The following is a 10,267-nucleotide window of genomic DNA, read 5'->3' as shown; positions in this document are numbered from 1 at the left end:
GCTGAATCTAGGCAAATCTAGAGAGAACAAGAGTCACACAGTTGCTGAAATTTGTTTTTTAACCTAGCTTCGAGATCACTGTCTATTCTGCTACATGCCACATTCTGTTCTTTCGATAAGAGTCACTAAGACTGGTCCATGTTCAAGGTGAGGAGACTTGGAGTCCACCTTTATATGAGAGGAGTATGAAAAGGGTTTGGGAGTGCTTGACCAGGTAGTGATGCAGTGGATAGAGCATTGGCCTGGGATGCTGAGGACTCAAGTTTGAAACCCCAAGGTTGCCAGATTGAGCGTGGGCTCATCCATCTTGAGAACAGACTTACCAGCTTGAGTGAGGGGTCACCGGCTTGAGTGTGTGATCATAGATATGACCTTGGCTTGATGCCCAAGGTCGCTGGCTTGGCTGGAACCCCCCCCTGGTCCCCAGTCAAGGCACATAGGAGAAAGCAGTCAGTGAATAACTAAGGTGCTGCACCTATGAGTTGATGCTTCTTGCCTCTCTCCCTTTCTGTCTCTTTTTTTAATTTTTTTTTATTGATTTTTAGAGAGAGGGGAGAGAGAGAGAGAGAGAAGGGGGAGGAGCAGGAAGCATCAACTCCCATATGTGCCTTGACCAGGCAAGTCCAAGATTTTGAACCGGCAACCTCAGTGTTCCAGGTCGACGCTTTATCCACTGCGCCACCACAGGTCAGGCCTTTGTGTCTCTCTTAAAAAAAAAATTGTGGCCTGACCAGGTGGTGGTGCAGTGGATAGAGCGTCGGACTGGGTTGCGGGTTGCGGAAGACCCAGGTTCAAGACCCCGAGGTCTCCAGCTTGAGCATGGGCTCATCTGGTTTGAGCAAAAATTCACCAGCTTGGACCCAAGGTCGCTGGCTCAAGCAAGGGGTTGCTCGGTCTGCTGAAGGCCCATGGTCAAGGCACATATGAGAAAGCAATCAATGAACAACTGAGGTGTCGCAATGCACAACGAAAAACTAATGATTGATGCTTCTCATCTCTCCGTTCCTGTCTATCCCTCACTCTGACTCTCTCTCTGTCTCTGTAAAAAAAAAAAAAAAATTGTGAGCATATTTTAAAATTACCACAAGCCACATGTGAAATCCACTCAAGGAAATTTACTATCGTGATATTGGCCTGGCTTGGAGCTTGTTTCCTAGGTTCTCTGGTATATCCTAGTTAGGATGTACTCTGCCACTAGGTGCTTCTTCTTTTTTTAATTTTTATTTATTGATTTTTAGAGAGAAATGAAGAGAGAAAGAAACATACAGAAACATTCTGTTCCTATATGTGCCCTGCTTGGGGATGGAATCCTCAACCTCTGTGTATTGGTCCATGCTCTAACCAACTGAGCTACCCAGCCAGAGTAGCTAGACTCTTCTTTAATGTCTCTTAGAAACTTGGTCTCAACTTACCCCTCTCAGAGTCTCAGTTTGTCCTTGTGAAAGACAATTATTACCTAGAAATAAATAATAATTTACTAAAGTAGGATTTCAGTAAACTGCGTTTATCTGTGCCATGCAAAAACAGGATGCTTGCAAATGCTTGTTTCATTGTATTATTTAATAAAAATAAATATTTATTGAAGAATTATATACATACAGAAAAGTATACAGATTTTAAAGTCTCATCTCAATAAATTTTCACAACGCAAACTAACTAATGCAACTGAGACCTGGATCAAGGAAAAAACTTTTTTTTTTTAAAGATTTTATTTATTTATTTTAGAGAAGAGGGGAGAGAGGGAGGGGAGGAGCAGGAAGCTTCAACTCCCATATGTGCCTTGACTGGGCAAGCCCAGGGTTTCGAACCGGGGGCCTCAGCGTTCCAGGTCGACACTTTATCCACTGCGCCACCACAGGTCAGGCCAGAAAAAACATTTTAAGAAGCTCTGTTCACTCCTGAGTCACTAACTCTCCAGTTAGTTGTACATTTTGAATGTTACTCTCCTTGGCAGGAATGATAATTTGTAATTCTGTATGCTTGTTTTTGCAACTAATAATGCATTTTCAAATATCAATGTGGGATAAGCCCTGGCTGGATAGTTAGGTTGGTTGAAGCTTCCTCTGGAAGCATAGTGGTTACTGGTTTGATTCCTGGTCAGGGCACATATAGGAACAGCTCCATGTTACTGTCTCTCTCCTTTAAAAAGAAACAAAACCGCCTGACCTCTGGTGGCTCAGTGGATAAAACATTGACCTGGAACGCTGAGGTTGCTGGTTCAAATCCCTGGGCTTGCCTGGTCAAGGCACATACAGGAAGCAACTACTATAAGTTAATGCTTCTTGTCTTCTCCCTCTCTCTCTCTCTCTCTCTCTCTCTCTCTCTCTCTCCCTCTCTCTCTCTCTCTCCCCCCCCCCTTTAAAAAGTTAATAAAATTAAAAAAAATTAAAAAAAAAGTATTAAAAAGAAAACCAGTGTGGGGAAATTCCTTGAGAGATAAATGATTTATTTATTCTAGTTGCTTACTAAATATTTGAAAGTAGGGATTATACCTAAGTTGCCCTTGCACCAATCTAAATGCATATGTGTGTTTTTTTTCCAGTCAGGGTTTTTTTTTCGTTTTTGTTTCAAGGGTATTCCTCCTCCTCCTCCTCTTCTTCTTCTTCCTTTTTTTTGTGAGATTTTAAAAGAATTATAGATTTTAGAGAAAGAGGAAAGGAGAGAAACATGGAGTTGTTGTTCCACTTACTTATGTATCCATTGGTTGATTCTTGTGTGTGCCCTGACTAGGGGTTGAACCCTCAGCCTTGGCTATGGTGAGGACACTCTAACCAACTGAGCTACTGGGCCAGGGCTCCAAGGATAATTCCTAGTTCTAAGAAAATAGGATATAAAGCTTCACAGTTGTGCCATCCTGTACTTGGGTTAAGGACTATTAAAAATTGCTAAGGAGCCTGACCAGGCGGTGGCGCAGTGGATAGAGCGTCAGACTGGGATGCGGAAAGACCCAGGTTCGAGACCCCGAGGTCGCCAGCTTGAGCGCGGGCTCATCTGGTGTGAGCAAAAAGCTCACCAGCTTGGATCCAAGGTCGCTGACTCCAGCAAGGGGTTACTCAGTCTGCTGAAGGCGTGCGGTCAAGGTACATATGAGAAAGCAATCAATGAACACCTAAGGTGTTGCAACGAAAAACTGATGATTGATGCTTCTCATCTCTCTTCGTTCCTGTCTGTCTGTCCCTATCTATTCCTCTCTCTGATTCTCGCGCTGTCTCTGAAATAAATAAATATTTTTTAAAAAAATTGCTGGCCCTGGCCGGTTGGCTCAGCGGTAGAGCGTCGGCCTGGCATGCGGGGGACCTGGGTTCGATTCCCGGCCAGGGCACGTAGGAGAGGCGCCCATTTGCTTCTCCACTCCCCCCCCCCTTCCTCTCTGTCTCTCTCTTCCCCACCCCGCAGCCAAGGCTCCATTGGAGCAAAGATGGCCTGGGCGCTGCTGGGCGCTGGGGATGGCTTCTTGGCCTCTGCCCCAGGCGCTAGGGTGGCTCTGGTCGCGGCAGAGCGACGCCCCGGAGGGGCAGAGCATCGCCCCCTGGTGGGCAGAGCATCCCCCCTGGTGGGCGTGCCGGGTGGATCCCGGTCGGGCACGTGCGGGAGTCTGTCTGACTGTCTCTCCCCGTTTCCAGCTTCAGAAAAATACAAAAAAAAAAAAAAAAAAAAAATTGCTAAGGATCTTCCCAAAGACCATAGAGCAAATTATTTGTAGAGCCTAGACCCCCTTCTGGCACTTTATGTTTTTTTATTTTATATACAGGAAGTACTTAAAATAGAACCTAACACCATGTAAATGATGCTGCCCTAGCTATTATTGTATACTGTTATGTTCTAATCTTTCATTATAACTCCAGTGGAAGAGCCTTTCATCCCTTCCTAAATTAGTCAGAGCTGATGGTGGTAAATACACATGGCATAAAGCACCAGCAAGTCATTTAAAAAGCATGTTTATTGATTGATTATCTGGGATATGTCATAATTTTTAAAAATTGGTTTTAGAGTGATAGGAAGGGAGACAGCAAGCGAGAGATAGAAACATTGATCTGTTTCTGTATGTGTCCTGACCAGGAATTGAACCAGCAACCTCTGTGCTTCAGGACAATGCTCTGAGCTATCCAGCCAGGGCAGATATGTCATAATTTATATACAGTACTTCTAAGACTGATTTTACAGTGAGTAGATATTACAGTGTTAAGTAGGCCTTTGAAAATCACTATTTTAAAATTGTTTGGCTGCATTGCTTCAGATAAGGATCCTCCCCAAAAGATTGGTTCCTGTGTCCTGCTGGAACTTCTTCTTTTAAACACTTTTTAAATAATAGGCATGCTCTTCTGGAGCACACAGGAGCCTTTCCCTTCCCCTTTTTCCCCCACAGGCATGAATCTCCTAAACTCTAAAGGACCCCATGAGACTTACAACCAGGGAGCAATGGTCAGCAGCAGCTCCTCCAGGATAACCCCCTGAATCCCTTTTCTCTGACTCTCCAGTGAGTTGACAGCAGCCCCTCCTTGGCTCACTTCTTTCCCATAATGCCAAAGCAGCCCTGCCTAGTCCCTCTCCTGTTTCTTCTTCTATGCCCTTCCTTGTTTCACTATCCCCATCTTTAATGAATGTACTCTCACAAGCAAAGAATAGCCTGACCAGGCGGTGGCACAGTGGATAGAGCGTTAGACTGGGACACAGAGGACCCAGGTTCAAAACCCTATAATTGCCATCTTGAGCACAGGGTTTCTGGCTTGAGCGTGGGATTATGGCCATGACCCCATGGTCTCTGGCTTGAGCCCAAAGGTTGCTGGTTTAAGAAAGGGGGTCACTTTCTCTGCTGTTGCCTCTCAGTCAAGGCACATATGAGAAAGCAAATAATGAAAAACTAAGGAGCTGCAACGAAGAATCGATGCTTTTTATTTCTCTCCCTGCCTGTCTGTCCCTATCTGTCCCTCTTTCTGTTTCTGTCACACACCAAAAAAGCAAGGAAAAAGGAAAAAAAAATATTAACGTATGTAGATAATAGATAAAAAATGCAAATACCTATTATTCCAGTGGTTCTCAAAGTGTGCGCCAGGCCCTAGAAGATTTCCAGGTATGCCCTATGGTATTCCAGAGAAATATGTGCCTGTTGGGGACCAAAAAACCAACAGGGTTTTTGGAGTTTAGATCTTTGGGGGACAGAGGTGTGGGGAATTGGCTGTAAACTGACAGTCTGCCCAACCCCCCATCTCACTTGCCTGATTAGGTTGCAAAATGCTGTTAAGCTGTGGTGCTGGATTGTTTACATTACCCCCCATGTTCCCCAGAAAGACTGGAGGCAAGTTTGTTCTATCCTTTGATGTAAAGTTAAGATGATATGTATGGTGGGAGTTTTCTGCATTCAACACAATTAAGAGTAAAAAGAGCCTGACCTGTGGTGGCGCAGTGGGATAAAGCGTCCACCTGGAACACTGAGGTTGCCGGTTCAAAACCTTGGGCTTGCCTGGTCAAGGCACATATGGGAGTTGATGCTTCCTGCTCCTCCCCCTTCTCTTTCTCTCTCCCCTCTCTCTAAAAATCAATAAATAAAATATTTTTTAAAAAAGAGTAAAAAGAGAGGAATTCTTCCATGTATTGATGAGGAAATGAGAGTTTACCTTTCAAATATATGCCCAAACATTGAAGAAATCGCTAGGACACATCAGGCTCATGTTTCTCATAAACACAAGAATGAAAAACTTAACACATTCTTTTTTATGAATTCTAAAAAGCTTAACTCAAAAAATGTAACAATGTTGGGCCCTGGCCGGTTGGCTCAGTGGTAGAGCGTCGGCCTGGTGTGCAGAAGTCCCGGGTTCGATTCCCGGCCAGGGCACACAGGAGAAGCGCCCATCTGCTTCTCCACCCCTCCCCCGCTCCTTCCTCTCTGTCTCTCTCTTCCCCTTCCGTAGCCGAGGCTCCATTGGAGCAAAGATGGCCCAGGCGCTGAAGATGGTTCCTTAGCCTCTGCCCCAGGCGCTGGAGTGGCTCTGGTCGCAAAAGAGCGATGCCCGGAGGGGCAGAGCATCGCCCCTGGTGGGCGTGCCGGGTGGATCCCGGTCGGGCGCATGCGGGAGTCTGTCTGACTGTCTCTCCCCGTTTCCAGCTTCAGAAAAATACAAAAAAAAAAAAAAAAAAGTAACAATGGTTTTTTTTTTGTTTTTGTTTTTTTACAGGGACAGAGAGAGAGTCAGAGAAAGGGATAGATAGGGACAGACAGACAGAAACGGAGAGAGGTGAGAAGCATCAATCATCAGTTTTTTGTTGCAAGACCTTAGTTGTTCATTGATTGCTTTCTCATATGTGCCTTGACTGGGGGCCTTCAGTAGACCAAGTAACTCCTTGCTGGAGCCAGCGACCTTGGGTCCAAGCTGGTGAGTTTTTTGCTCAAGCCAGATGAGCCCACGCTCAAGCTGGCGACTCCGGGGTCTCGAACCTGGGTCCTCTGCATCCCAGTCCAACATTCTATCCACTGCGCCACCGCCTGGTCAGGCTTAACAATGTTTTTTAATGTCAGAATAAATTTAATTTTGTCGTATTTATTTCGTTTAATTACCATAAAAGCACGCTTGGACTTTTTTTTTCTTTAATTTTGACTTAATTATTCTAACATATTTCTTAGAAATTTGCCTGCAATTACTTGTAGGATTTTAAATGCGCCCGGACTTCAAAAAGTTTGAGAACCACTGTATTATTCTAATCCTGACACCCAACAAATTATTTTTCCTGATGTTTTTAAAGTAAAAATTTTCAGACATTTACATGCACAATACTAGTCTTTCTTCTCTCCATCAGACACAAAGCACAGGAAAAACAGCCTCACCTAACCCCATCCCCTGCTATTTTTCAAAGATGACCAGAGTGGCCCCCAAATTTAAAAATAAGCAACTATTGCCTGACCTGTGGTGGCGCAGTGGATAAAGCGTCAACCTGGAAACACTGAGGTTGCCGGTTCAAAACCCTGTCTTGCCTGGTCAAGGCACATATGGGAGTTGATGCTTCCTGCTCCTCCCCCTTCTTTCTCTCTCTCTTCCCCCCTCCCCCCGTCTCTAAAATGAATAAATAAAAAAAAATCTACTTTAAAAAAAAAAAAATAAGCAACTATTTACCAACAACTATTGCTTGTTATTTACATTTGAAAGTAATAAGATATAAGCCTGGGATAATTTTAATTAGGAGGCTGCAGAACGACGCGCCCCCACCGCCTAGTCCAGATTGACAGTCTCCTGGTTCACGCAGGCACGCGCCCTATTTCTTGGGGGCCACCTCGCACTCCCTAAAAGTTATAGAGAACCAACAGCCAGAGGATGGAGATGGGGGAAACTCAGGCAGGAGTTTGGAGATGGGAGAAAGATCTTTGCCTTGGCCTCCAGACGGAAACCTTATCACTAAGTGCTTTCCGCGCGAAGCGTAACTCTGGGATCCACTCTGAAACAGCTCCCATTCCTTTTTTCCAAGAGCAGCAGTAGGAAGCTGAGCTCAGAAAAATAGCAGGCCAGGGAGGCAGAGAACCCTCCGTGGGGCTGCCCAGACTCAGCGTTTACTCGGCCTCTCCCGGCTAACTCCCTTTGCGGGAGCTCCAGGCCTGCCAGAGTGAGGCGTGTCACCCGCCGGACTGAGGCTGCGCGAACTCTGGTGTGCCTGGCGGGGCGTCCCTCACGCACGCCGCGTCGCCGTGGAGATGTGGGTGGGGCCGGCGCGAGACTTGCGAGCGAAGGAGCGGGAAGCGCTGAGCCGGTGTGGGGCACACGGGTTCAGGTCGGTCGGTGTGTGCAGGCTCCCGCTGAGACTTCCCTGAAGCCCGAGTCCGGAGGGCTTAACTTCCCCAGGTATGAAGCCGGGTCTTACCGTCCCCAGACTCTTAAGGCTCAGCTTCTCCGGCCTGGAGCCCAGCAGCGAGCACTTGCATGTCCCTCAGAGCTTGGCCGGATGACCCTCTTGTGGCAACCTCTGCTTCCTCCTCCTGTAGAAGTGCAGGTGATGCCGCCCTCCCCCGGGGTTGGGTGAGGAGTGGGGCCTGTCCTTTGCCAGCGCGGCGCTCTCGTCGTTTCGCCGGGTGCTGCTTCCCGTCAGTGTCTGTTGCCCCGGGGCGTCGCATCCTCCCGCACGTGCGGTGTACTGCAGGGGCTGCCAGTGCCAGCGTCCTTGCAAGGTTCATTAGCGTGCGCGGATCCGATTCGGGGGTTTCTGGGGCCCTGCTGCGTAGCCCGGCGAGAGGCTAGTATAAACAGAGCTTAAGGGCCCTGTCTGAGCCCCAAGGGACCAACTGGGCAAACGTGATGAAGCTTACCCCTGTGGGAGATTAGTGCTTCCTTTTATTTGCGGGGAGGTCGTTCCGCTTTCTTGTTAACCTCTGAGTAGCTGTATAGTAAATATTTGTTGAATGATGTTAGGGACCTGAGTATCAATCCCAGCTATGTACCACTTAGCTGGTGACCTTGGGCACTTGGTCTGTAAAAGGTAATGGCCACCCCTTTTGGGGTAGTTATATTAACAAGCAGGTAATTAATGAAAAGTGCTTAGTACTATACCTGGCACAAAGTTCCCACTCTTTAAATGTTATATATATATTTGAAGATAAAGCATTTAATTGCAGCCACTATTATTCTGTCTATAATCCACCAGAAACAGGTTTTGTTTTTTTAGTTCTTTGCACATATGTGGACGACCTGCACAAATGAGTTTTTCCAGGAGAGAGAACAGCAAAATAAGACACTGATAATGAGGAGAAAAATGTAAAGGAAACATTTGATTCTCCTTACATTTTATATCCAATTGATCCACATAATTTTATTATATAAACATTTTATATTTTACAGTTTCAGTTTATTACCATTAAAACTTTTATGTAAAATTTACTGTGACTAAGAATTGTTTATAACCTAAGGTCCACTGAACTACTACTAGAATTTCTGCTGATCCAATTGCCAATATAAATTTAAGTTATATATAGGGGTGGGCAAAAGTAGACTTACAGTTTATTCTTGTATTCTATATTATTGTATTTTATTTGTATTATAACTGCAAACCTAATTTTGCCCTCCCCTGTATAACCCCAAATAGTTTTAAAAATGAAAAACCAAGAGGAATTCACCACTTCGGCAAGTTAAAAACGTTTCTAGGCTACAGTTAAAAAAGAAAAAGTTGGAACAGATAAGAGTGAAGTTTTTTGAATGAATTCTTCTTGTAAGTATAATTTTAAGATGAACTGGTAATACATGTGGTTTCTCATGATAAATAAACAAGGCTAATGTAATTATATGAAAAGAAAATTTAGAGCTCTTAGGAAATATGAGAAAATTAGGAAGGATGATTTCAAAATTTCTTATGATTGAATATGGGGAAGAAAATAGCATTTGTAAATGAAAACAAACCCAAAAGATATAAAATTGGCTGCTGTATTCCCTCTCCCTTGTTCCACTTCTCAGTCTTTAGCATCTTCAGGCAGGTTTACTGTTCAAGCATCCAGTCTCCTTACTGGCTTCCTGCTGCTGGCTTTCCTTTACAAGTTGTCAGATGATTTTCACGTTACTTTGAATGTAATCTCTACATTTTAGGTTGCATGGTACTTGCCTAAGTGCTGTGAAAATATGAGGTTTGGAGGTGTCAGGGAAGGCTTTCTGGAGTAGTTGAAACTTGTTCTGGGGTCTAAGATATCAATTTAGGTACTGAATTTCCTTGCTTTTTTTTTTTCAGTAGGATCATTCATTTCTCAAACATCGTTAGAAGCTGCAAAATACTGTATCTTCGGATCCCTGCATGCTAACGAGCCTTCTTTTCCCCAGCTGATTTTAAGTGTGTATATTAAAGTTCTGGACAGTGAAACAAGGAAGGGCTTAGGATAGAAGAAGCTGCAGGAGATAGCCTAGATGGGGCTGCTTTGGCTCACTGGAAAATCAGAGAAAAGGAGCCTTGAAGACAGGTTCAAGGGGTTAGTCCCAGACAAGTTGCAGCTGCCTCTTGCTTCCTTGGTTGCAAGTCTCCTGGAGACCCTTAGAGTTTATAAGCTGCATACCTGAGGGGGAAGAAAGGCATGGGCATGATCACAAGGAGAGTTCATTATAGAAACTTTTTTTTTTACAGTGACAGAGAGAGAGAGATAGGGACAGACAGACAGTAACAGAGAGATGAGAAGCATCAATCATCAGTTTTTCATTGCAACACCTTAGTTCATTGATTGCTTTCTCATATGTGCCTTGACCATGGGTCTGCAGCAGAACGAGTAACACCTTGCTCAAGCCAGCGACCTTGGATCCAAGCTGGTGAGCTT

The 10,267-nt window shown here is 44.9% G+C and overlaps 1 protein-coding gene across 1 annotated transcript in view; it reads left to right on the top strand.

Moving 5' to 3' along the window:
- The first annotated feature begins 7,692 nt into the window (after nt 1–7,692).
- SFI1 (SFI1 centrin binding protein) overlaps nt 7,693–10,267 on the top strand; it is a 94,470-nt gene continuing 91,895 nt past the window's right edge. The window contains exon 1 of the mRNA XM_066370433.1: nt 7,693–7,826. The gene's annotated coding sequence lies outside the window, so the exon portion shown is untranslated. The remainder of the gene's footprint in view (nt 7,827–10,267) is intronic.

This window comes from Saccopteryx leptura, chromosome 2, assembly GCF_036850995.1.
Source record: "Saccopteryx leptura isolate mSacLep1 chromosome 2, mSacLep1_pri_phased_curated, whole genome shotgun sequence".
NCBI classification, from domain to species: domain Eukaryota; kingdom Metazoa; phylum Chordata; class Mammalia; order Chiroptera; family Emballonuridae; genus Saccopteryx; species Saccopteryx leptura.
Note: the sequence above shows the minus strand (reverse complement) of the source record. Positions and strands in the feature narration are given on the sequence as shown.